The sequence below is a fragment of the Podarcis tiliguerta genome (assembly GCF_965153285.1).
Source record: "Podarcis tiliguerta genome assembly, chromosome: 9".
In the NCBI taxonomy this organism is placed as follows: domain Eukaryota; kingdom Metazoa; phylum Chordata; class Lepidosauria; order Squamata; family Lacertidae; genus Podarcis; species Podarcis tiliguerta.
In genome coordinates, this window is record NC_139542.1 from 27,840,828 (window position 1) to 27,863,300 (window position 22,473).

At 46.2% G+C, this 22,473-nt stretch overlaps 1 long non-coding RNA gene across 1 annotated transcript in view; it reads right to left on the reverse strand.

Moving 5' to 3' along the window:
* Positions 1-8,422: 8,422 nt before the first annotated feature.
* The window catches only part of LOC310685477, a 28,268-nt gene continuing 14,217 nt past the window's right edge, over positions 8,423-22,473 (reverse strand). The window contains exon 3 of the long non-coding RNA XR_014515311.1: positions 8,423-8,511. This is a non-coding gene — a long non-coding RNA (uncharacterized lncRNA). The remainder of the gene's footprint in view (positions 8,512-22,473) is intronic.

The following is a 22,473-nucleotide window of genomic DNA, read 5'->3' on the forward strand; positions in this document are numbered from 1 at the left end:
TTGTCCTCCATTAATTTTTCTAATCCTCTTATAAAGCCATACAAGCTGGTGGCTTTCACTGCGTCCTGTGGCCAAAAAAGGTGAGCGTTAGATTTGAGTAAATATGGTATATCCATGGGGGGCAATAGGGGAAAAGGTTTTGCAAAAAATATATGCTGATTAGGAAAAATTGCAGACACAAAAACATGCATGTTAGGATAAATTCACGCTAAAATGGTGATGAATTTCATTGAGGATTTAAAAAAAAATAATTAAAAAAGTTGCAAGCTGATTTTGAAATGATGAAAACTGAACCAAGTATTGGCAAATAAGAAAAACTGACATTGACAAATTTCCCACATCCTAGTGAATCTAGGTTTCCCCAAGCCATCATTTAACACTTCATGAACTGTTCATGAACACAGTCTTTTTGATGAATCCTGTGCAATAGGAGTACTTCTCATTGGATTGAGCTCCAAATCTGTCAAAATCCATCAACTCTTGTTTAATATACTGTCCCATTGTGGCGATCACACAGGGCCCCCGGACGTTTGACGGTCTATTGACCCTGTGCCACCACTGCGATAGCTTTCTTCGCTGCCACCACCCCGCTTCTCACGGGGACACACGGAGTCCAGACAGTTGTTAACATTAACAAATAATCAAGTTTATTTTTAAATGCAGGAACAAGCGTATGGTTTCAGTTTATTTTTCTCTTGTCAGTTTCTTAACCTTAGTTCCTAACAACTCCAAACTGATTATTCCAACCATCTATCTGACTCAACCTAACAATTCCTCTCACTCTCTCACAATACAACTCGACCAACCCACTGCCTATTCCTCCCTCTTCCTTCTTCAACTCCCAAACCTCAACTCTCAACTCCCAAATCTCAACTCACTTTCAAAACCACCCACTCTAACTTTTACTCCCCCCTTGCATTCTCACTGGCCAATCACATCACACCCATTTTAACCCTTTCCTTATGACCCATCCTAGGAGGCAAACGCCACACCCATCATTTTTGCTTTCAACTTCAAAATAGAGAAAATCAGTTCCTAAGTACAGCAATTGTAACATTTAAGGATTCAAAGTCACAGGGCAAGTAGAAAAATAGGGGACTGTTGCCATTGTCAACGTGCAACTCTACCCCTAATCTGTTCATCTTGTTGCTAGTCTTGAAATGCAGATGGGCAACCTGCATCTGACGGCGTATCGGCTTACCGTTTCTCCTTCCAAAACAGATGGTCACTGTGGTAGTGAGGACACCCCTTTTAAACATCTGTGACCAAAGAGATGGGCTTCTCTATATTAAGGTGGTGCTTGTGGATAAGAGAGGCAGACATTTACTTGTAGCAACAGAAAAGTATGCTGTTCCTGGATAAGTGATTTAAAGTAGAACTATGCAGCTTATGCAGCTGTTCCTTGCCATTACCAGAGAATCTAAATATCTTAAAACACACACACACTCTTCAGAAAAATATGTTATTAAATTCCTGAAGAGACTAGGTGGTGATTCTTGGGAAAGGGGGAAGTTAAAGCCTCTGTAAGAAAAAAAGTGAATCATTTCTGCTTGAAGATAACCATATAAAGTATGGCCACCCAGGAAAAGTTTAACAAAATCCATGATATAAACTAACAGCTTTATCCTTAAATAAAAAATCTTAAAAAATCAACATTGCACTGAAAGTGGCTCCCCGTCAAAAAAAGGGTTGAAATATGCAGTTTCCAAACCTGCAGTTTCCAAACAATGAGTTTACAGTATTTTAAATGTAAATATTCTTCTTTGTTCTCATTGATCTGTAGTAAAATGTTTTTTACTTTGCTTATTTTTATTTATTTATGCAATGTAAAAATCTTAGTAGGAATGCAGGCAGCTGCCTTATACTGAGTCAGATTTGTTGGCCTATCTAGCACACTAATGTCTGCACTGGCACAATAGCTTTCAGGGTTTCAGATAGGGAAAATTCCCAACCCTACCTAGAGATGTTAGGGATTGAATTGGGTACCATATGCTTGCAAAGCAGATCCATAACCACTATGCTACAGCCATTTCCTATTACTACTACTCAGTGCAATTTTTCTATATAAAGAGTTGCCAGAACTCACCACGAATGCCTCCCTTTTTCTCTTATAATGGCAATCATGCTCACCTGAGAGGTGAGTTCCAGATGGAAAAAAGCCCCACTTCCATGACTATGACTACTACCATAAGCCCATTGTTCCTATAGAACTGGGGGGAGAAGCAGAGCTCACCAATACCTCTTACCAACAGTCACATCCATGCATTTTCTCTGGTGCAGCAATTATTAGCTCTGGAAGGCAATTTACATCAGAAAAACTGTGTGCAGAGAACGTCTGAATACCCAGTTCCTGGTGCCATAGTGCTGATCCAATTTGCACACACAAACACACCAGCAGATATTGTTCAAAAGTTATTTAAAGAGATGGGAGATTCAGCCATGGCTCTCTAATATCTTGTCTGGTTTGGCATTTCTGTTTTCACTGTAAAGAATAAAAATCCTTTAAAATCAAAACACACACACACACTCCAGTTATTTTGGGCAACAGAGAGCAAAGAAAACAAAAGATGAAGGATAAATTTGGCCCACATATATAAACAGACCATGTCAACACTAAGTAACCAAGGTACTCGTTATACAACAGTCCCAGGCTATTACTGATCTAAGAATGCTTATATAAGGGACTGTAATAAAGTTAAGATGGTATCTTACATTGGGCCCAAGTTGTTTGGGAGTGACTATTCAAGAGTTCAGCTTTGCAAAAAAATAATGAAAAAGTAATAAAGTTGATTTGTAAGAGAGCAATCTTGGCCCTCATAAATACCATTTTAGTCATCACCCCCCACCCCACTGCTATCATTCTTTTCTGGAGGAAAACACTCTCTTAGGGAGTCCAGTAGTCATCTTGATATTTTCTGTAACTGCAGATCTTTTAGTACAACAGTGTTCTTTGCTCAGATGTAGCTTGTCAAAATACAGGATCATGCCAGAATATTTATATTTCACTCCTTGTAGATTAATGGGTGATAGTCAGTAAATCCCATAAATCATAGCAACTCCAGTGTGTAATACAGTACGGATTCAGCCCCTCATGCTTCACGGTGAGGAATAGCCCAGGCAAAAGTATAGATCTCCTTCTGTGCCAAAGCCAGGTTCTGGCTCCTGTCTAGAAATACCACAATTTAACTGTGCCTGTGCCACAAATCCAACTCAATGGTGTAACGTTGGAAAATGTTGATCACTTCTCCTACCTAGGCAGTTATCTTTCCACAAGGGCCAACACTGATGCCGAAAGCCAGCATTGCCTGAGCTCTGTGAGTGCGGCTTTCTCCCAATTGAAATGCAGAGTGGTTGAGGACATTTGCAGGGAAACCAAAATGCTCGTTTACAAAGCTATTGTACTACCAACCTTACTATATGCTTGTGAAACATGGACCACTTATAAACGCCATCTCCAACTCCTCGAAAGATTCCATCAACGGTGTCTCCAAAAAAATTTTACACATCACTTGGGAAGACAGGCAAACTAATATCAGTGTACTGGAAGAAGCAAAGATCACCAGTGTTGAAGCAATGATTCTTCAACATCAACTGCGTTGGACTGGTCATGTTGTGTGGATGTCTGATGATTGTCTTCCAAAGCAACTACTTTATTCTGAACTTAAAAATGGAAAGCGTAATGCTGGTGGTCAACAAAAGAGGTTTAAAGACTATCTCAAGGCAAATCTAAAAAAATGTAGTATAAACACTGACAACTGGGAAACACTGGCCTGTGAGTGCTCCCGTTGGAGAACAGCCTTTACCAAAGGTGTCATGGGCCTTGAAGACACTCGAACTCAGGATGCAAGGGAGAAATGTGCTAAGAGGAAGGCACGCTTGGCGAATCCACACCATGATCACCATTTCCGTCTGGAAACTAGTGTCCCCACTGTGGAAGGATGTGTGAATCCAGAATTGGCCTCCACAGTCACTTACGGACTCATTGTTAAAACCATGTTTATGGAAGACAATCTTACTCCGATATGAGTGATCGCCAAAGAAGAAGAAGAGGAGCTCCTTGGAGCACTGATGGTGTAGGTTTGCCATCCTGCAGAACTCCTTAACAACACAACTGAACTAGAAAAGGATACTTGAGTACTAGGAAATATGAATGCCTTCTTCTAAAGGTGTACCCCATTTGGATAGTAATGTATGCCCTCTAATAATATATTTATTTCTTTTAGGGCTCAGCTAAAAGCTGCAATGTACAGGCATGTGATTTCTGGCATTCTTTCTTTTTTCCCCTCTTCACATTTTAGTTTTTCCATTAATGGATAGCTGTGATCAGAACAGCATGTTTATTTCTCTCTCCACGGTTAGATTCTGCCTCCAGCAGAGCAGAATGTCCTGATGTGGCCATTAGAACAAAAGATACAGTTTTGTAATGCTTTATTGGTTCTCCCTCCCCTCCTTTTGTAATCTGTCCTTATTGGGAGAAGAGTGGGATAGAAATATGTGGTGGTGGTAGTGCTGGTGGTATCTTCTTTCCCTTGTGTACCCTTTGTACTCTTTTATCAAATGGCCAACTTCTCTCATTTGGCCTTACAGCTTCCTTGTGTCTTCACTAAACTGGCCATCAAGGTTGAGATAATGTGGCAGGAATTGCCTTGTCCTCCTGGCCTCAAAATTCTCTCATGCTCTTGAAAAGGAAGTGTTTCAAGGGAAGGCAGAGGAGCCAATATGCTACTGATATCACCAAGGGGAGGGAAAGATAACTTCATCAAGCCCATCTCCCATCATGGGCTTACCATATGCACGGAATTTGCTGAAACTTTGCCAAAAAAAGCTTATAAATTTTTTGCATCTGGATTTTCACTTTCTGAAATATGACAACCCTACATCAGATTGTTGTTGTTGTTGTTTGGTCGTTTAGTCGTGTCCGACTCTTCGTGACCCCATGGACCAGAGCACGCCAGGCACTCCTGTCTTCCACTGCCTCCCACAGTTTGGTCAGACTCATGTTTGTAGCTTCGAGAACACTGTCCAACCATCTCGTCCTCTGTCGTCCCCTTCTCCTTGTGTCCTCCATCTTTCCCAACATCAGGGTCTTTTCCAGGGAGTCTTCTCTTCTCATGATGTGGCTAAAGTATTGGAGCCTCAGCTTCACGATCTGTCCTTCCAGTGAGCACTCAGGGCTGATTTCCTTAAGAATGGATACATTTGATCTTCTTGCAGTCCATGGGACTCTCAAGAGCTTCCTCCAGCACCATAATTCAAAAGCATCAATTCTTCGGCGATCAGCCTTCTTTATGGTCCAGCTCTCACTTCCATACATCACTACTGGGAAAACCAGTAGTTGGCTTTAACTATATGGACCTTTGTTGGTAAGGTGATGTCTCTGCTTTTTAAGATGCTGTCTAGGTTTGCCATCGCCTTTCTCCCAAGGAGCAGGCGTCTTTTAATTTCGTGAATGCTGTCACCATCTGCAGTGATCATGGAGCCCAAGAAAGTAAAATCTCTCACTGTCTCCATTTCTTCCCCTTCTATTTGCCAGGAGGTGATGGGACCAGTGGCCATGATCTTCGTTTTTTTGATGTTGAGCTTCAGACCATATTTTGCGCTCTCCTCTTTCACCCTCATTAAAAGGTTCTTTAATTCCTCCTCACTTTCTGCCATCAAGGTTGTGTCAGCTACATATCTGAGGTTGTTGATATTTCTTCTGGCGATCTTAATTCCGGCTTGGGATTCATCCAGCCCAGCCTTTCGCATGATGAATTCTGCATATAAGTTAAATAAGCAGGGAGACAATATACAGCCTTGCCGTACTCCTTTCCCAATTTTGATCCAATCAGTTGTTCCATATCCAGTTCTAACTGTAGCTTCTTGTCCCACATAGAGATTTCTCAGGAGACAGATGAGGTGATCAGGCACTCCCATTTCTTTAAGAACTTGCCATAGTCAATGAAGCAGAAGTAGATGTCTTTCTGGAATTCTCCATAATCCAACACATGTTTGCAATTTGGTCTCTGGTTCTTCTGCGCCTTCGAAATCCAGCTTGCACTTCTGGGAGTTCTCGGTCCGGTTACTGCTTAAGCCTGCCTTGTAGAATTTTAAGCATAACCTTGCTAGCGTGTGAAATGAGTGCAATTGTGCGGTAGCTGGAGCATTCTTTGGCACTTCCCTTCTTTGGGATTGGGATGTAGACTGATCTTCTCCAATCCTCTGGCCACTGCTGAGTTCTCCAAACTTGCTGGCATATTGAGTCTAGCACCTTAACAGCATCATCTTAAAATTTTAAATAGTTCAGCTGGAATATCATCACTTCCACTGGCCTTGTTATTAGCAGTGCTTTCTAAGGCCCACTTGACTTCACTCTCCAGGATGTCTGGCTCAAGGTCAGCAACCACACTACCTGGGGTGTACGAGCCATCCATATCTTTCTGGTATAATTCCTCTGTGTATTCTTGCCACCTCTTCTTGATGTCTTCTGCTTCTGTTAGGTCCTTTCCACTTTTGTCTTTTATTATGGAAACTTTGCCAAAAAAAAGCTTATAATTTTTTTGCGTCTGGATTTTCACTTTTTGAAATATGGCAACCCTACATCAGATAGGAACAAATTAAACCTACATTTCTCAGTTCTTCCCTTTAACCCTCAGCCTTCGCCAAGGGGTTAACATTCCTGGTATGCAGCCAAATGCACATCTTTGCAATACTACAGCTTCTCCCCTACAGACAGGCAATTGCTCCATCAGAGCATGGGTGTAGCCAGGACTTTTGTTGGGGCGCGGGCAAGTCTTTTGTTGGAGGGGGCAGAACCTCAGTTAGCTATATTGATTTATATTGATTTTTATTGATGGGGGGGCAGCTGCCCTTCCCTGCCCCACTTGTCTACGCCCATGCATTAGAGCCCTCTTGTCTCACTAGGAATGTCCTGTAATTTGCCTACTCCCTGTGTGTTCTTTGTTTTTCTGCAAAGAAGGGGTTCAGAGGACTGTTATGCAACATCACGACTAGCAACAAGTTGGCCTGGGGATCCACTGCTGCCATCATTGCCAATTTGGATGAAGAGTCAGTCCAGGTAAGCCAGTAGAAGCAGGTTGCCAGGTTAACCACAACTACTGGCCACCAGGTTCATGGCATTAACATTCCCACAGCCTCTGCTCCCTATTGGGGGTTGGGGGCCCTGCATTGCTGTAGAATTGGATCTAGCATAGAGTGCAAGATTGGCCTCGCTGTCTCTTTTCAGATCCAATCCCAAAACTGGCGATCCTTTGTTCTCATACCAACACAGACACCTCACAGATACCACCTCCACCCAGGATTGGGAAGGGAAAGGCATGTTCAACTTCCAGAAATACCTTTATGCCTTATCTAATAGTTTCTGTGATAACCCATTACGAAGAAGATACTTAACAAACCCAGCTAAGCTATTTATTTTAGAAAAACTCATTTGACCACTTTAGCAGACCACTCCCCCTCCCCCCCCCCAAATCCCATGTAAGTAAAGGTAACGGGACCCCTGACCATTAGGTCCAGTCATGACCAACTGTGGGGTTGCGGCACTTTTCTTGCTTTATTGGCCGAGGGAGCCGGCGTACATCTTCCAGGCCATTTGGCCAGCATGACTAAGCCACTTCTGAAGAAGAAGAAGAAGAGTTTGGATTTGATATCCCGCCTTTCACTCCCTTTTAAGGAGTCTCAAAGCAGCTAACATTCTCCTTTCCCTTCCTCCCCCACAACAAACACTCTGTGAGGTGAGTGGGGCTGAGAGACTTCAGAGAAGTGTGACTAGCCCAAGGTCACCCAGCAGCTGCATGTGGAGGAGCAGAGACGCGAACCCGGTTCCCCAGATTACGAGACTACCGCTCTTAACCACTACACCACACAGAAACGCCGTTTACCTTCCAGCCAGAGCGGTACCTATTTATCTACTTGCACTTTGACGTGCTTTTGAACTGTTAGGTTGGCAGGAGCAGGGACTGAGCAATGGGAGCTCACCCTGTCGCGGGGATTCGAACCGCCGACTTTCTGATCGGCAAGTCTTAGGCTCTGTGGTCCCCAAATCCCATGTAGTTATATATAAAAAATGGCCCTCTTCAGACATTTCAGAAATGTATAGGATTACACCTCCAACCAATTTAGGGAAAATCTTTGATGGAACAGCTGCTAGCCCATTCAAACCCAGGATAGATTAGAAATTATCCCAGGAGAGTCTTATTTTGAAATCTTGTTTTCTTTTGGATAGTAAAGGAATGTGCTTTGAACTTCTTCCATGTTGTAGTCTTTGGAAGCTCAGTGTTATTCTATGTTGTTGATCTGTTACAAGTTCATGACAAAGAGTTCTTCTAAACAGGAAGGCTGTTTTATTTCTGTCTCCTGGACAATGATAACTGAACCGAATTCTCTTTTTTTAAAAAACACACACCTCTTTAATATCTTTCTTAATCATTGACATCAGGGAAGGTGTCAGCAATTTGTTTGTGTTCAACTTTGGAAACTTCTTAAGGGTGTTGGAAAATTACCACTGCAGACCTACAAGAAAGAATTGAGAAAGAAACCGGTAGTGATGGTGATGGGGAGACATAATCCACCCACATTTTGTCACTTGGATTATTAAGATAAAGACTTTGCCCATCGCTGCATTCGTTCAAATGAAAGGAACTGTGGTCATTAAACAATTACCTTTGAAGAAAATGATGATAAATCAAAAAAGTATTGCCAGTGACATGGTAATTTTGGATTCAGTTAAAAGTTGTCCAGTGGCTCAAGCAGGACCATACAAAGATATTTTAAAGCACACACAACAGGGTTATGAAAAGGATAAACATCTATCGTTGAGGAAGATTAATGTGCAGGGACAGGCAACATAAACAACAATCCCCATCGCCCCTAAAATAGATTGAACTCATGAGAAGGTAAATTTACACATTCAGTTTTTTCATGCATTGGCCATGATGTCCAGGAAATCTCCCAGGGAAAGGTGTTACACCTCACTAATTGGCATGAAGCTTACAAAGTGGAACTAAAGTGCTTTGTTAAGGTACAAGCAGAAGAAAGAAGTGGAAAAAAATGCATGTGAAAAAATATTTAGGCCATGGGGGAAAAGAAGAAGCTGACCTGTTTCTCTAAGGGATGGGGCATTTGATTAATTCTGGATACACACACACACACACACACACACACAAACTTCAAGAAGATTGAAAGGTTTCTTTATGTAATTTGGAACAACTCTCCCTCTATAAATTTGGTTATATCAAAGATTTAAGTGCATACAACCCCTGCCACCCTTTGCAGTAGTGCAATCCTATGTAACTCGGACCACAGACTTAGGGTGACTTGAATACTGTTCCCCCTAAAAGCTGTCCACAGTAAACAGCAAGAGTATCTAGGAAGCACGGAGACTTGGGAACAAATTGAAGTTGCTAAACTTCCCACTCTAAACCCTGCCATCTTGGGAGCTTCTGGCTGGGCAATTAAGCCTGTGTAGTCTTCTTTCAGGAAGCCACTATTGAACATAGCAGCAGCAAAGGAGCTGAAAAGTACAAATGTCACAAAATTGTTTTGGAAACTACTGAATATATTTTTAAATTTTCATTGCAGGGAGTTGGACTAGATGCCCCTCATGGTCCCTTCCAACTTTACAATTCTATGATTCTAAGATACGAACACATTCAAATTTGTTTATTTGCATTTAATCATCAGACCATTGTAAAACAAAGGTTTAACAGAATGAAAGTAACACAAAGTAACATCAAGAGAGGTTTAACTCAGACCCAAATAGACTACAACATAAACAAGCTTGAAATGCTAAATTTGCCTGGCAAATCACAGCATGCTCCGTTAAAGAGGAAAAATTGCTCCTTTTCAAACAAATATTAAAATGCAACAAAGTACAATGACAATCTGAGTCAAATTACATAAACCCTAAATGAGTGAAAGCATAAAACAAAGCTAGAATTGTGAATTCCTGTCTACATGGCAGAACATATCATTCTTTCTTAAGAATTTTCTCCTCTTATTTGTTAGTGACAAAAAGTGTTTATTTCTCTTGTCCACCAAGTAGATCAATTATAGACTCAAAGTCTGCCCCATCTCTTGTATAAAAATAGTTAAAGCAATTATGTATATAATGACAGCTAATTACATATATGAAAACAATTTCAAATCCAAAATAGAAACCAGATGGTGTCTAACAGTTTGCTAGAGAATTCTCCAGATTTGAAAATCATTTGTACTTGGCTCTTCCTGGATAAAAGAATTTAATAATAATTTCCAGCTGATTTTGATAACGTCTGGCAGTACACCTCGCTGAATACTTATTGCTGGGTATCACAAGTGGAAAGAATGCTATTGCCCTGAAGTCCTGCTTGCAGACTTCCCATAGGCTTCTACTTTGCCACTATGCTAGGGTGTATGGGATGTTAGAGGAGGCGCAATACCTCTGGTGGGGGACATGTCATGTTCCTTCTGGGGTACTTTGTTCACCTTTGGTCGCCACCCTGCACTCAGCTCATCTGTAGCTCCTAGAAGCTGTCAACATGTAACAGCAGCCACACCCCAGGAAATGGCCTTGATGAGGGTAGCTGATGGATCTTCTGCAGCCAAACTGGTGCCAAATGCATTGCACTGTTTCCTTTGGAGCACATCAGTGAGGCTGAGAGTCTTGTCATCTGGGCAGCCTAAGACCACTATATATACTGCTAGGGCTTGTGTCCCAGAGAGGTCATTTCAGTGATGCTAATGCAGCAGTTTGACTTCACCGCCAGAGGCACACTCCAATGTTTCTCAAGACAGATGGATGCCACTAAAAAAGAGAGAACAAGGTGCTGGACTGGATGGGCCTCTGGCTTAGGGTTACCAGACGTCCCTGTTTCCCGGGGACAGTCCCCGGATTTGCGAATAAGTCCCCGGACAAATTTCATCCCCGGAATGTCCCCGGATTTCATCTAATGTCCCCGGGAAACACAGCAGCGACAGTCTCAGCAGCCTGGAGCAGTTGGCTCTGGCTGGCTTCAGGAGCTGCTCGGAAGTCCCATTATGATGGTGGTGCAGGGGCTCTAAGATGCAGCTTCCGGGCTGCCTCCACCTTCCTGACCCCAGCAACTAAGCTGTGAAGGGAGGCTTCGTGCTGCTTATCGGAGCAGCCTCCCAACTCCTACTTGCGCGCAAGCAGGAGCAGGGCGGGGATCTCTCAGCTGTGAAGAGAGGCTTCAAGCTGCCTATCAGAGCTTGCGTGCAAGCAGGAGGGGGCAGGGATTTCTCAATTAGGCAATGGGAAGCCTCGCTTCCCAGCTGAGGGATCCCTGCCCCCTCCTGCTTGCATGCAAGTAGGAATGGGATTGGGGCTGCTCTGATGGGAAGGGAGGCATCGTGCTGCCTGAGCCTCGGCGCTGCCGCTCTCGGCCCTCCTTCTCCGCCTTCCATGCTTGACCCACCGCACACCACTTCCCCACCACCGAAGAACCAACAACTCAGGGGCTGCCCAGGCCCATGGAGAAAGCAGATAGAAGCCTCGGAGGAAGGGGAAATGTGGCATTTGAGGTCAAAGCGGCGGCTGCCCCTCTGCCACTGCCTTCGCTGCAGCATCATCCCGAACATGTATTATTTATTTATTTGTTTGTTTGTTTATTTAAAGTGTCCCCGGATTCATTGAAAAAAATCTGGTAACCTTACTCTGGCTTGATCCAGCCAGGTTTATCTTACATTCTCTAGCCCATCCGAGTGAGCTTGACTACCATAGGGCAAGCCAGTCATGGGGTGGCATCCAGTGTTGTTGCTCCTTGAGTGGAAGGAGAGCTGTAGTCATGGAATGCAAATCTGTCTGTCTAGAGACCTTCCTTTGAAGAGAATTTATAAATGGCCATTTCTCTAGCAAGAATCTTACATGGCAAACTGTTGCCTCCTGTTTAAAGAAAGTTGTACCAGCATTAAAGCAGAGAATTGCAACAGCCGTCATTGTAGGGATGGCACATTAATACTGAAAAAAAGAGCATTAATTAAAATAAACAAGCTAAAAACATGTTCAGACTGGAATGCTGTGTGATTAGAAAAAGAAATTGAGAATCAGCACCACACAACTGGGCTTCCTACTGCTATAATCCATATGGTCCTTTATCAGGAACATAAAGTGTTCAGCACAGTATCGCAGCAACACAGCAGGAAGATTCTAACTGTTGAGTTCCCCACAATTTTACTTTGGTATGTTTCATCCATACTCATATTAATTTTAATTTTAATTAGAGCTGGACGAAGGCCATGGAAAATATTCTCAAACATTTGTTCAGATAAAAAGCACACAGATGCTTTGATGATATTTCCAACTACAAAAGCTACTGCAAATATTCACACCAACAGATGTTTATTCTGGGACAGGACAATATACTGATATGGCCTCACAATTATGTATATTTGGTAAAGAGCTGTTAAAGTATTTTATTTGACCCTAGTGTACAGCAATTCGTACAAAACACCATCACTTGAAGCAATTGTCCAACTACAATAGTACAGGAAGAGGCATATGGTTTGTATGTATAGCATTAAGAAGAGGAGCAGCTAACTTTAATTGTAATTCCTTATGGATGTGTTTGATTTTAGAAGATAAGCTAGAAATCACATTTTCTTCTCTAACTATCACTTGCTCAATCATCATTATAATACAGTTAGTTACATCCTTACGCATTTTTAAACATATTCTGCTCCTCTGTGGCTGCTGTGCTTTGCTAAGCCATGGTTTAGCAATCTCCAGACAAACCATGAGCTAACCAAGGTTTACAGCATGGGTAGGCAAACTAAGGCCCGGGGGCTGGATTCGGCCCAATCGCCTTCTAAATCCGGCCTGCGGATGGTCTAGGAATCAGCATGTTTTTACATGGGTAGAATGTGTCCTTTTATTTAAAATGCATCTCTGGGTTATTTGCGTGGCAAGACCCGCCCCCTCCCGCATAAGTAGAAATAAAGACACAGACAACAGAATTAAGGTTAATGGGCGTAAATGGCCACAACTTTATTGATTACAGGTAAGAGAGGTATTGGCATTTAGGCATTGGCCCTAACCAACTATCCGGTCTGACCGGGAAGGGTTAAACACCAACAGGGGGAGCCCCCCAAGATGTACATCCGTAGGCGGCCCCCCCAGGGGTTACCGCTCGGGGGCGCGCTTTAGGCCCTAGCCTCCGTAGGTTTCGGACGAGGCGACGCCCCTCGGAGTCCTTTAACGAACTACCCTTCATGGAGTGGGGGAGGTGATGGCGCTCCTCCCCCCCGACCAATTTGCATGACAATACCCCTGCCAATGCCTAACCGCCACTACCGGGAAGTTGTGACGTTTTGCTACGAGGTAGGCGAAAAAACCACGAGGCTTCATAAATATAGCCAATTAGCCAAATGGAAAAACTCCTACCAGGCCCCTTGCGGCGACCAGCCGAAGCCCATAGCAAAACCGGGGCAACCTAAAGGGAGGGAGGGTGGGAAAAGGCTGCTGCTCCAGGAGAGAAAGGGGCGAGCCAGGGGCTGCCCCGACCTTTTATGGGACTAAGGACCGCCCCCTGAGCCAGCTGATTGGCTGGCCGGGGGAAACCTATTCAAATGAAGGGAATCCCGGGGAATCCCGCGGGGCTGCGTAGCCCCGCGATGATGCAGATGTGGGCGTGAGCCCGCAACCCCACCCCCTCTCTATGTCGGGAGTGGCTTTGCGTGGCAAGACCCGCCCCCTCCCGCATAAGTAGAAATAAAGACACAGACAACAGAATTAAGGTTAATGGGCGTAAATGGCCACAACTTTATTGATTACAGGTAAGAGAGGTATTGGCATTTAGGCATTGGCCCTAACCAACTATCCGGTCTGACCGGGAAGGGTTAAACACCAACAGGGGGAGCCCCCCGAGATGTACATCCGTAGGCGGCCCCCCCAGGGGTTACCGCTCGGGGGCGCGCTTTAGGCCCTAGCCTCCGTAGGTTTCGGACGAGGCGACGCCCCTCGGAGTCCTTTAACGAACTACCCTTCATGGAGTGGGGGAGGTGATGGCGCTCCTCCCCCCCGACCAATTTGCATGACAATACCCCTGCCAATGCCTAACCGCCACCGAGCAGAAGCTCGCCGCCAATACCCTCAATATACCTGTAACCAATCCCTGACCCCCTGCGCAATGTCATCCAACCACAAGTCATTGCCCGCATCAGAAAGATGCACGCCATCCCTACGGTATAGAGCCTCGTCGCTAAACCGGATGCCTGGGTGGGTAATAACCCGACCGCCCATAGCGACTACTTTGCGAGCCACCGCGCGCTCCAGCAGTCTCCTGGCTTTGCTGACCGCCACCTGGTCCGTGGCGTCGCGCCACCATCGCCTTTCTAAGAGGGATGACCATATGATGTCCAAGGTCGGGTATGCATCCCGCAGCGCGCTCAGGTCGGTAATGATATTCCACCTAAGGTCAACCGCATTTCTATATGCCAGGTCGTTCTCGCCGAGCTGGACGACGAGTGCATCGGGAGCGCCCTCCGCATCAATTTTATTGGACACCGTGGGGAGGAATTCCTCCCAGCGCATACCCCGCCGAGCCACCCAAGAGATCACGACCTTAAACTTGCCAGGGGGGTATAACTTGGCTCGCCAGCCGATGGCGTATGATCTCAACTTGGCCCAGTGGACGATGCTATGACCCACGATCCACAGGCGCACCAGAGCCACACCTGAAAATATAAAGCGAGAGAACCGGGTCAGGGGGGGGGGGTGTGTGAAGCGGGGGGGGAAGGGGGAATTAACGTGGCTTCCTGATGTAACCCTTATACGCGTTTGACTTCCAGCGGCCAAGGTCCATAATACGCTCTGCTGGTAAGCCCATGTGGACGGCCGTTGTTGCAGCCCCAATGCGGAAGGAGTGCGCGGCAAAGTTATCAGGCGAGAGCCCTAAAGACGCGATCGCCTTGCGCATCACTCTCGTGAACTGGTGCTTGGATAACTGGGACCCATCTGCATGAATGAAGAAAGGGCCCCCGGTTTTTGACCTCACAGACAGGTACTTCCTGGCGTCCTTCACCGGGCAGGGGCCGGCCTTGTTGGTCGCTTGCAAGCGGATAGTGGCCCCCCTGCCTAGCTGGTCAGTCTTGGAGCTGCGTATTTTCAACAAAACTTCATCACCACCCATGACAACGTCCTCTAAGCGGAGGCCCTTAGGGGTGCCAACCGGCTGTTCCTCACAAACCACTTCGCTTATGCGCAGGGCGCCGAAGAAGGCGAAGGAAAAAGCTGCGGAGAATAATCTCGCCTCGTAGGGAGACCAACAGATGGCTCTGAGCTTTGTGCGAATTTCGGTGAGTAAGCCTAGAGTTATGGGTCTCCTACTGTCCTGGCTAGGGGGCTGGGCTCTGCGCCAGCCCTCAAGCATCTTCCTTACTACAAAGTGTGCACATGGGTCACGGGAAAACAGGGTTTTTGAAAAGAATGATATTGCGGCGGAATGGATATTAAGTGTTTTGGGGGCCCTGCCCAGGTCACGAAGGTAAACTAGGTATTGTATGACCTCAGCCTGTGCAGGAGCCCTGCCTATTTTGAATAACCCCTTCCTTTGGCGAAATGCCGTAAAATCCAACCAGGCCTTGCTATAAGATCTCAAGGTTGATGGTGCGATAGCCGATAGTACTCCCTTCAAAGCTTCTCCCTGCCAATACTCCAGAGGTGCTCCGGAAACGGTTGCGGCTGCGGCTGCGCATCCGGCGCTAATGTGCGAAAGCGATCCATCTGGAATCGAGACAGAGCATCGGCAATATTGTTATCGACACCAGGTACAAATTTAGCAGAGGCATGCAAATTAAGCTGAAGACACGATAGCACGAAGAACCTCAAGAGGGAAGCGACCCTGGGGGAGCGGGAAGACTGCCTGTTCAGCACGGACACCACAGCTTGATTATCCGTCCAGAAGCACACCCTGCGGTTTCTGAAGTGATCTGCCCACAAGTGAATTGCCACCACAATGGGGAAGAATTCCAGGAAAGTTAAATCCTTGAGTATAGGTTTGCCTTGCCAGTCCGGGGGCCAAGGCTGAGCGCACCACTGTCCCCTGAAGTAAACCCCGAAGCCCAGGGAACCCGCCGCGTCAGAGTGCACTTGGAAATCGGTTTGCAGGGCCATGTGATCTTGCCAGAGGGAAATACCATTGTATCCATCAAGGAAGTGAAGCCAAATCTGGAGGTCCGCCTTTACTGTCTTAGGGAGGCGCACCCTGTGGTGTGGAGATTTCAAGCCTGCTGACAGCTTAGCGAGCCGTCTGCAAAAGGGGCGCCCTGGGGAGACCACCCTGCATGCGAAGTTCAGATGACCAAGGAGGGACTGGATTTGCTTAAGGGTGACCTTCCTGAGGGGCAGAGGCTGAGAAATAATCCCCTTAAGGGTGACTAACTTGTCTGCAGGCAGCCGGGAGGCCTGAGCCACCGTGTCGAGCTCTATACCCAGGTAGGTCAGGGTGGTGACTGGGCCCTCGGTCTTTTCCCCCGCGAGGGGAACGCCCAGATCATCCGCCATGGCCTTGAAGGCCTGTAATGATGACAAGCAGTCGGCTGCGTTCCTTGCCACCAGAATGAAATCATCGAGATAATGACTGATACCCGTAACGCCCGATCTGAATTTAAATGCCCACTCGAGGAAAGTACTAAAGGTCTCAAAGGCTGCGCAGGCGATGGAGCACCCCATAGGCATTGCCTTGTCTATGAAGAACAGGCCCATGAATTTGAAACCCAACCAACGATAGTCCATGGGGTGAACTGGGAGGAGGCGGAATGCTGACTCAATGTCACACTTCGCCAAAAAGGCGCCTCTACCAAAACCCCGTACTAGCTTTACAGCCTGATCAAACGATGCATACCTTACTGTGCATAGTTCCTGGGGTATAGCATCGTTAACTGAGGCTCCTTTGGGATAGGAGAGGTTATGAATCAACCTGAATTCCCCGGGGGCCTTCTTAGGGACTATACCCAAAGGCGAGATGTGCAGCTGTTCTACCGGGGGTACTGTGAAAGGCCCTGCCACCCTTCCCGCCGCTATCTCCTTTTGAATCTTTTTTAAGGCGATGTCCGGCCTCTCAAGTACTGATTTTTGATTAGGAGGACAGTTAGAGTTAGGGGCGAGGGCCACCGGAATTCTGAAGCCATGGGAGAAACCGTTCTCTAATAAGAGGGCCGCTTGCTTGTCTGGGTAATGTTCTAAAAGGGGTCTTAGCGCCTGAAGTTTAATGGGAGAGGGGGCCAGGGTCAAAGAAGGATTAGTCGCTGAAAGCCATTGTGGCAGGTCCTGGGCAACCTCAGTAGCGGGTCCCAGCTGCGCCACGGGAGGTGTTAGGGGCATTGGCGGGGGCACCTTGATTTCCCTGTTGAGGGTGCCCCCTACCGCCACGAAAGGGCTGCTGTCTATTTTTATAGCAGGAAGAGGCCGGGTGACCGCCAAGGCATTTTTCACACTCATGCAAGTATTTGCAGGCGGTGCGCTGACATGTTCCCTTGTTATAATCCCAACATTGCTTGCGACGCTTAGGATCCGCCCTAGCCGTTTTTGTTACCTCATGGGGTTTCTTCTCAATGTTGGGACCCACGTGCTCCAGCCATTGGTTGTTATCCTTCTGATCCCATCGCGTGGATGACAGTTGCGAGGCGTTCCTTCGAAAATCCTCGTCATAAGCAATGGCCGCCTCATCGCCAGCTAACTCCCGGGCCCTTCGCACATGTGCCAGGTAGGATGCGAGATGCATGCCCCGCTTAGGATAGCCCCCCAGCACTATCCCCATAAAAACCTGATACCCGTTAAGCCAATTTTCAAAGGTGCGCTCCACCCGGGGGGATCTGTACCTTTTCTTACCCTGATACCTCCTTTTTTCCCCTTTTCCTTTGGTTTGGACTGGGGGCAACAGAGAAAACATGTCGACATAGTCACCATTGAGGATTTTATCCCTCTTCCTCTTGGAGAGGTGACTGCCTATGATGAAATCAGTTGGTGCGTGAGTGGACTTCTTGGTGTCCTCCAGAAGGGACCCATCTCTCCACTCGAGCGTCCCATTGAATTTCCTTCGATGGGAATTTGCCCGTCTCTCGTGGACCCACAAAGGGGCTCCCGTATCCTCCCCCTCACCCCAATAAGTTTCCATGGGAACATCGCTGTCACTATCAGAAGAGGAAGTACCTGTGTAATCCTCGGAGTCCGAAGTGTCCCTCTTTCTGCTCTTCTTGGCGACGTGCTTCCTCTTAGCTTTTCGCTTACCCCCTCTGGATGTGCGGTCCTGGTGGTCAGGGTCATTAGCTGGCTCTGCTGCCTGCTGTGGTGGCAGATCTTCCTCCGAAGAGGCCACTTCTGACGGGCACCGCTGGGGCTCCTGAAAGACACTAGGTACCCCGATATCATCCTGTGCCGGCGGCTGGGGGGCAGGCCGTGATGACTTGGACTTGCCTGCCGCGGCCCTAGGCTTCTGTGGTGCGTTCCTAGCTTTCTGGGTCAAAGACCTATCATTCTGGGCCCGCGCGGTTTGCAATCGTGTTTGGGGGCGATTGGTGGGGCCTCCACCCTGTCGCGTTGGACCCGCTGTGGAGGTAGATGGCCTTACCAGGTCCTGTTGACTAGAAGGGGTGTCAGGGATACAGTCTTGCGACAGCTCCACTATAGCCGCAGTAGAGGCCGATTGGGGCCCACAATGCGCATAAAAATTCTGGATTGCAGTAAAAAGTTGAACTAAAGCCTGCGGGTTGCCTTGCGCAGTGGGAAGCAAAGCCCCGGCTGCCTGATTCGACCGGGATGCGCCCCTGTTCGCCATTGTCAACAATAAGGCAAAGACGACGGTCAGCGGTCACCGCACGCGACCTCTTAATATGGGCAGCAGTAAGATTTGGATTTGATAAACCGCCTAACACTGCCTCAAAATGCGCAGGAGCAGATGAGTTTGGATTTGACGAACCGCTTTAATGCTGCGTCCGATGGCCCCAATGACTTGGGTATTGATATCGAAACCCGCTTATCCCTCTCTTGTTATTATGAGCTTATTTATTTATTTGAATTCCAATTATTTATTTATTTAATTATTTAATTGATCTGTTATTTTTTATATATATATATGTATATATGCAGGTTTTGGTGTCCTCGGGTGTCTTCCCGTGTAAAAGTTGGGGTGTCTAGGCGACGTTTCGACGAGGTCTCACTCGTCATCTTCAGGCTGGTGCTTTCGGCTTCTTGTTACTGGAACAGAGCAGGATCTCAGTGTTTGAGTTCCTATAAATACTGTTGAGGAGGTGTGGTGTGTAGCCTCCAATGTTCTGGGCAGAGAGGAGGTTCCCAGGCTAGTGTGCCTTTTCTTCTTTTGTTCCTTAATTACTTGAGGGATATCTTGAGTGATTTCTTGAGTGATTTCCTGAATCCCACTTAGGTGGGTCATTAGGTGTGGATTAGTTGCTAAAGCCTTCGTGTCTTGAACTCTTGAACTTTGTGAAGAGTTTTTCTGAGAAGATGGCTGTACTGCACTTGGTTGTGCTCTGGCTTGGCTTCGTGTATAGGGGCGAGCTGTGGTTTTGTGGCCTGTGCCAGCCAGATCTGTGTAGGGATTGCAGGGGGGTGCAGCATCCGGAGGTGCCACCCTGGTTTGGCTACTGGATGGTGTCTGTAATTTATCTGTGGAGAGGGTCTGGGTTTGGGTCTGGTGTGGTTGATTGGTGATGGCGTTCTGTGTGCCTCTGGATCTGGTGTCAGGTTTTGTGGGGAGGGCTAATTTCCAGATGTCTGGCAAGCGGGATGTGTCGTCACGCTTGTTCATGTTGTGAGGGTGTTTCTCTATCTCGATGGCTTCCATGATTATTCTCTTGTGGTGATGTTCCATGTTAAAGAGCAATTTGGAATCTGCAAAATTAATTTCGTGTCCTGTTTCTTTCATGTGTTGGAAAAGAGAGGAAGTTTTTTCTTCTTTTTTGACGGCATTCTTGTGTTCTGCGATACGTGCATTTATTCGTCTGTTTGTTTGTCCAATGTACGTGGCTGGGCAGACTTTGCAGGGTATTTCATAGACCCCTTGGTTTTCCAACTGAATTTTATCCTTGGGGTTTCTGAGGATATTGGCTATTTTTTGGTTGGTGCAAAAGGCTGTTTTGATATTGTGTTTATGGAGGATTTTGCTAATTTTATCTGTAGTGCCCTTGATATAAGGAAGGAGGGCTATGCCATTGTTTTCTTCTGTGTCTTGGTTTTTGGGGGGTGTTTCTTTTTGGATTAGCTTCGTAACCCTGTTTTGCTGGTATCCATTGGCAATTAACACATTTGAGAGATTCTGTAACTCAGTTGTCAAGTGGTCTTCGTCAGCCAGGCGTTTGGTTCTGGAGATGAGAGTCTTGGCTACGGAGTTTATTTGTGCAGGGTGGTGGTGTGATTGTGCATGTAAGTAGCGGTTGGTGTGTGTTTTTTTCCGGTAGATAGTGTGTCCTAGGGAGCCATCAGGTTTTTTGTAGATTAGGACGTCAAGGAAGGGAAGTTGGTTGTTGGCTTCTATTTCCATAGTGAATTGTATTTTGGGGTGTAGGCTGTTGAGATGTGTGAGGAAGCTATCCAGTTTTTCCTTCCCGTGTGGCCAAATTACAAAGGTGTCGTCAACATATCTGAGCCAAAGTTTGGGTTTGTGTTCTGACTTGTCTAAAGCATTGGTTTCAAAGTGTTCCATGTACAGGTTAGCGATGACCGGTGAGAGGGGTGATCCCATAGGTGCTCCTTCTATCTGTTTGTATCTTTGTCCATTGTGGATGAAGTACGTGTTGGTTAGGCAGTGGTTGGTCAGGTCCAAGATGTATTCGGGGGGATTGTATTTGTTTTGAATGGCTGTCAAGGCTTCATTAATGGGCACTTGTGTGAAGAGAGATACAACATCGAAGCTCACAAGTAGGTCATTGGGTTGTAGGTTTTGCTTCTTTATTGTTTCTATGAACTGGAAGGAGTTTGGAACGTGTGAAGAGATGGATTCTGCATAGGGCTGAAGTTGCTTGGCGAGAAATTTAGCGAGATTTTGTAGAGGTGAGCCTATGGAGCTGACTATTGGTCTGAGTGGTGTTCCTTCTTTGTGTATCTTGGGGAGGCCGTAGAGTTTGGGGCATCTGGATGATTTTTCTCTGGGGATGATTCTTAGCTGGATTTCTTCACTGATAGGAGAGGCTTTTATTTTGGATTTGGTGGTTTTTTCCAGATAGGTGGTGGGATCTGTTTTTATAGGTTGGTAGGTAGGGTCTTGGAGTAGATTTGATAGTTTTGCTTGGTAGTCCGATGTGTTCATCACAACAGTGGCATTACCTTTGTCTGCTGGGAGAATGATTATGTTGTTGTCTTTCCTCAGGTTGGTGAGTGCTTTCTGTTCTTCTTTGTGTAAATTGCTTCTGGGTGGTTTGCTGGAGCAGAGGATGTTGGTGACTTCAAGTCTGATTTTATTGGCTTCATCTGGATTGATTTTGGTTAGGCTAGCTTCGACTCCGCATATGATGTTTTCCGTGGGGATGCGTCTCGGGGCGACTGCAAAGTTGAAACCTTTGGAGAGTACTTTGGTTTCAGTTGAGGTGAGGATCCTGTCTGATATGTTATGTACTGTTTGTTTCATGGGTTGTTGTGGAGGGTGGCTGGGCTTCTGGCGTTTCTCTAGTTTGTGGAGTTTGTTGGTGTGTGTGTCTGTCTTGTGTGAGGTCTCCGTTTCAGCTCTCCAGACGGCTAGTTGTTTGCATTTGTCCCAGAGTGCAGGGTGGATTTTGTTACAGAGTTTGAGGTGAAGAGTGAGTAGATCTTTGTTGGTTTGGTTTAGTAGGTATCTTTTCTTGTGTAGTTCGTTTCTGATTAGAGATAGTTCAGTTCGTTTCAGGATCCTTTCGGTAGCTGGGGTTTTAGAGTGGAATTTAAGTTGGAAGCATGTGGGAATTAAGTTGTTGTCTCGGCAGTTGCGTAGGAACAAGAGATCACATAAGATGGTGGCTCTTCGGATTTCTAGTTTCTCGTAGGTTCTTGTCAGCTGGAAGGTTTCCTCCCCGTAGAGGTGAGATATTTGCTTTCGTAGATTTTCACGGGTACAGGAATGCAGGTTTTGGTGTCCTCGGGTGTCTTCCCGTGTAAAAGTTGGGGTGTCTAGGCGACGTTTCGACGAGGTCTCACTCGTCATCTTCAGGCTGGTGCTTTCGGCTTCTTGTTACTGGAACAGAGCAGGATCTCAGTGTTTGAGTTCCTATAAATACTGTTGAGGAGGTGTGGTGTGTAGCCTCCAATGTTCTGGGCAGAGAGGAGGTTCCCAGGCTAGTGTGCCTTTTCTTCTTTTGTTCCTTAATTACTTGAGGGATATCTTGAGTGATTTCTTGAGTGATTTCCTGAATCCCACTTAGGTGGGTCATTAGGTGTGGATTAGTTGCTAAAGCCTTCGTGTCTTGAACTCTTGAACTTTGTGAAGAGTTTTTCTGAGAAGATGGCTGTACTGCACTTGGTTGTGCTCTGGCTTGGCTTCGTGTATAGGGGCG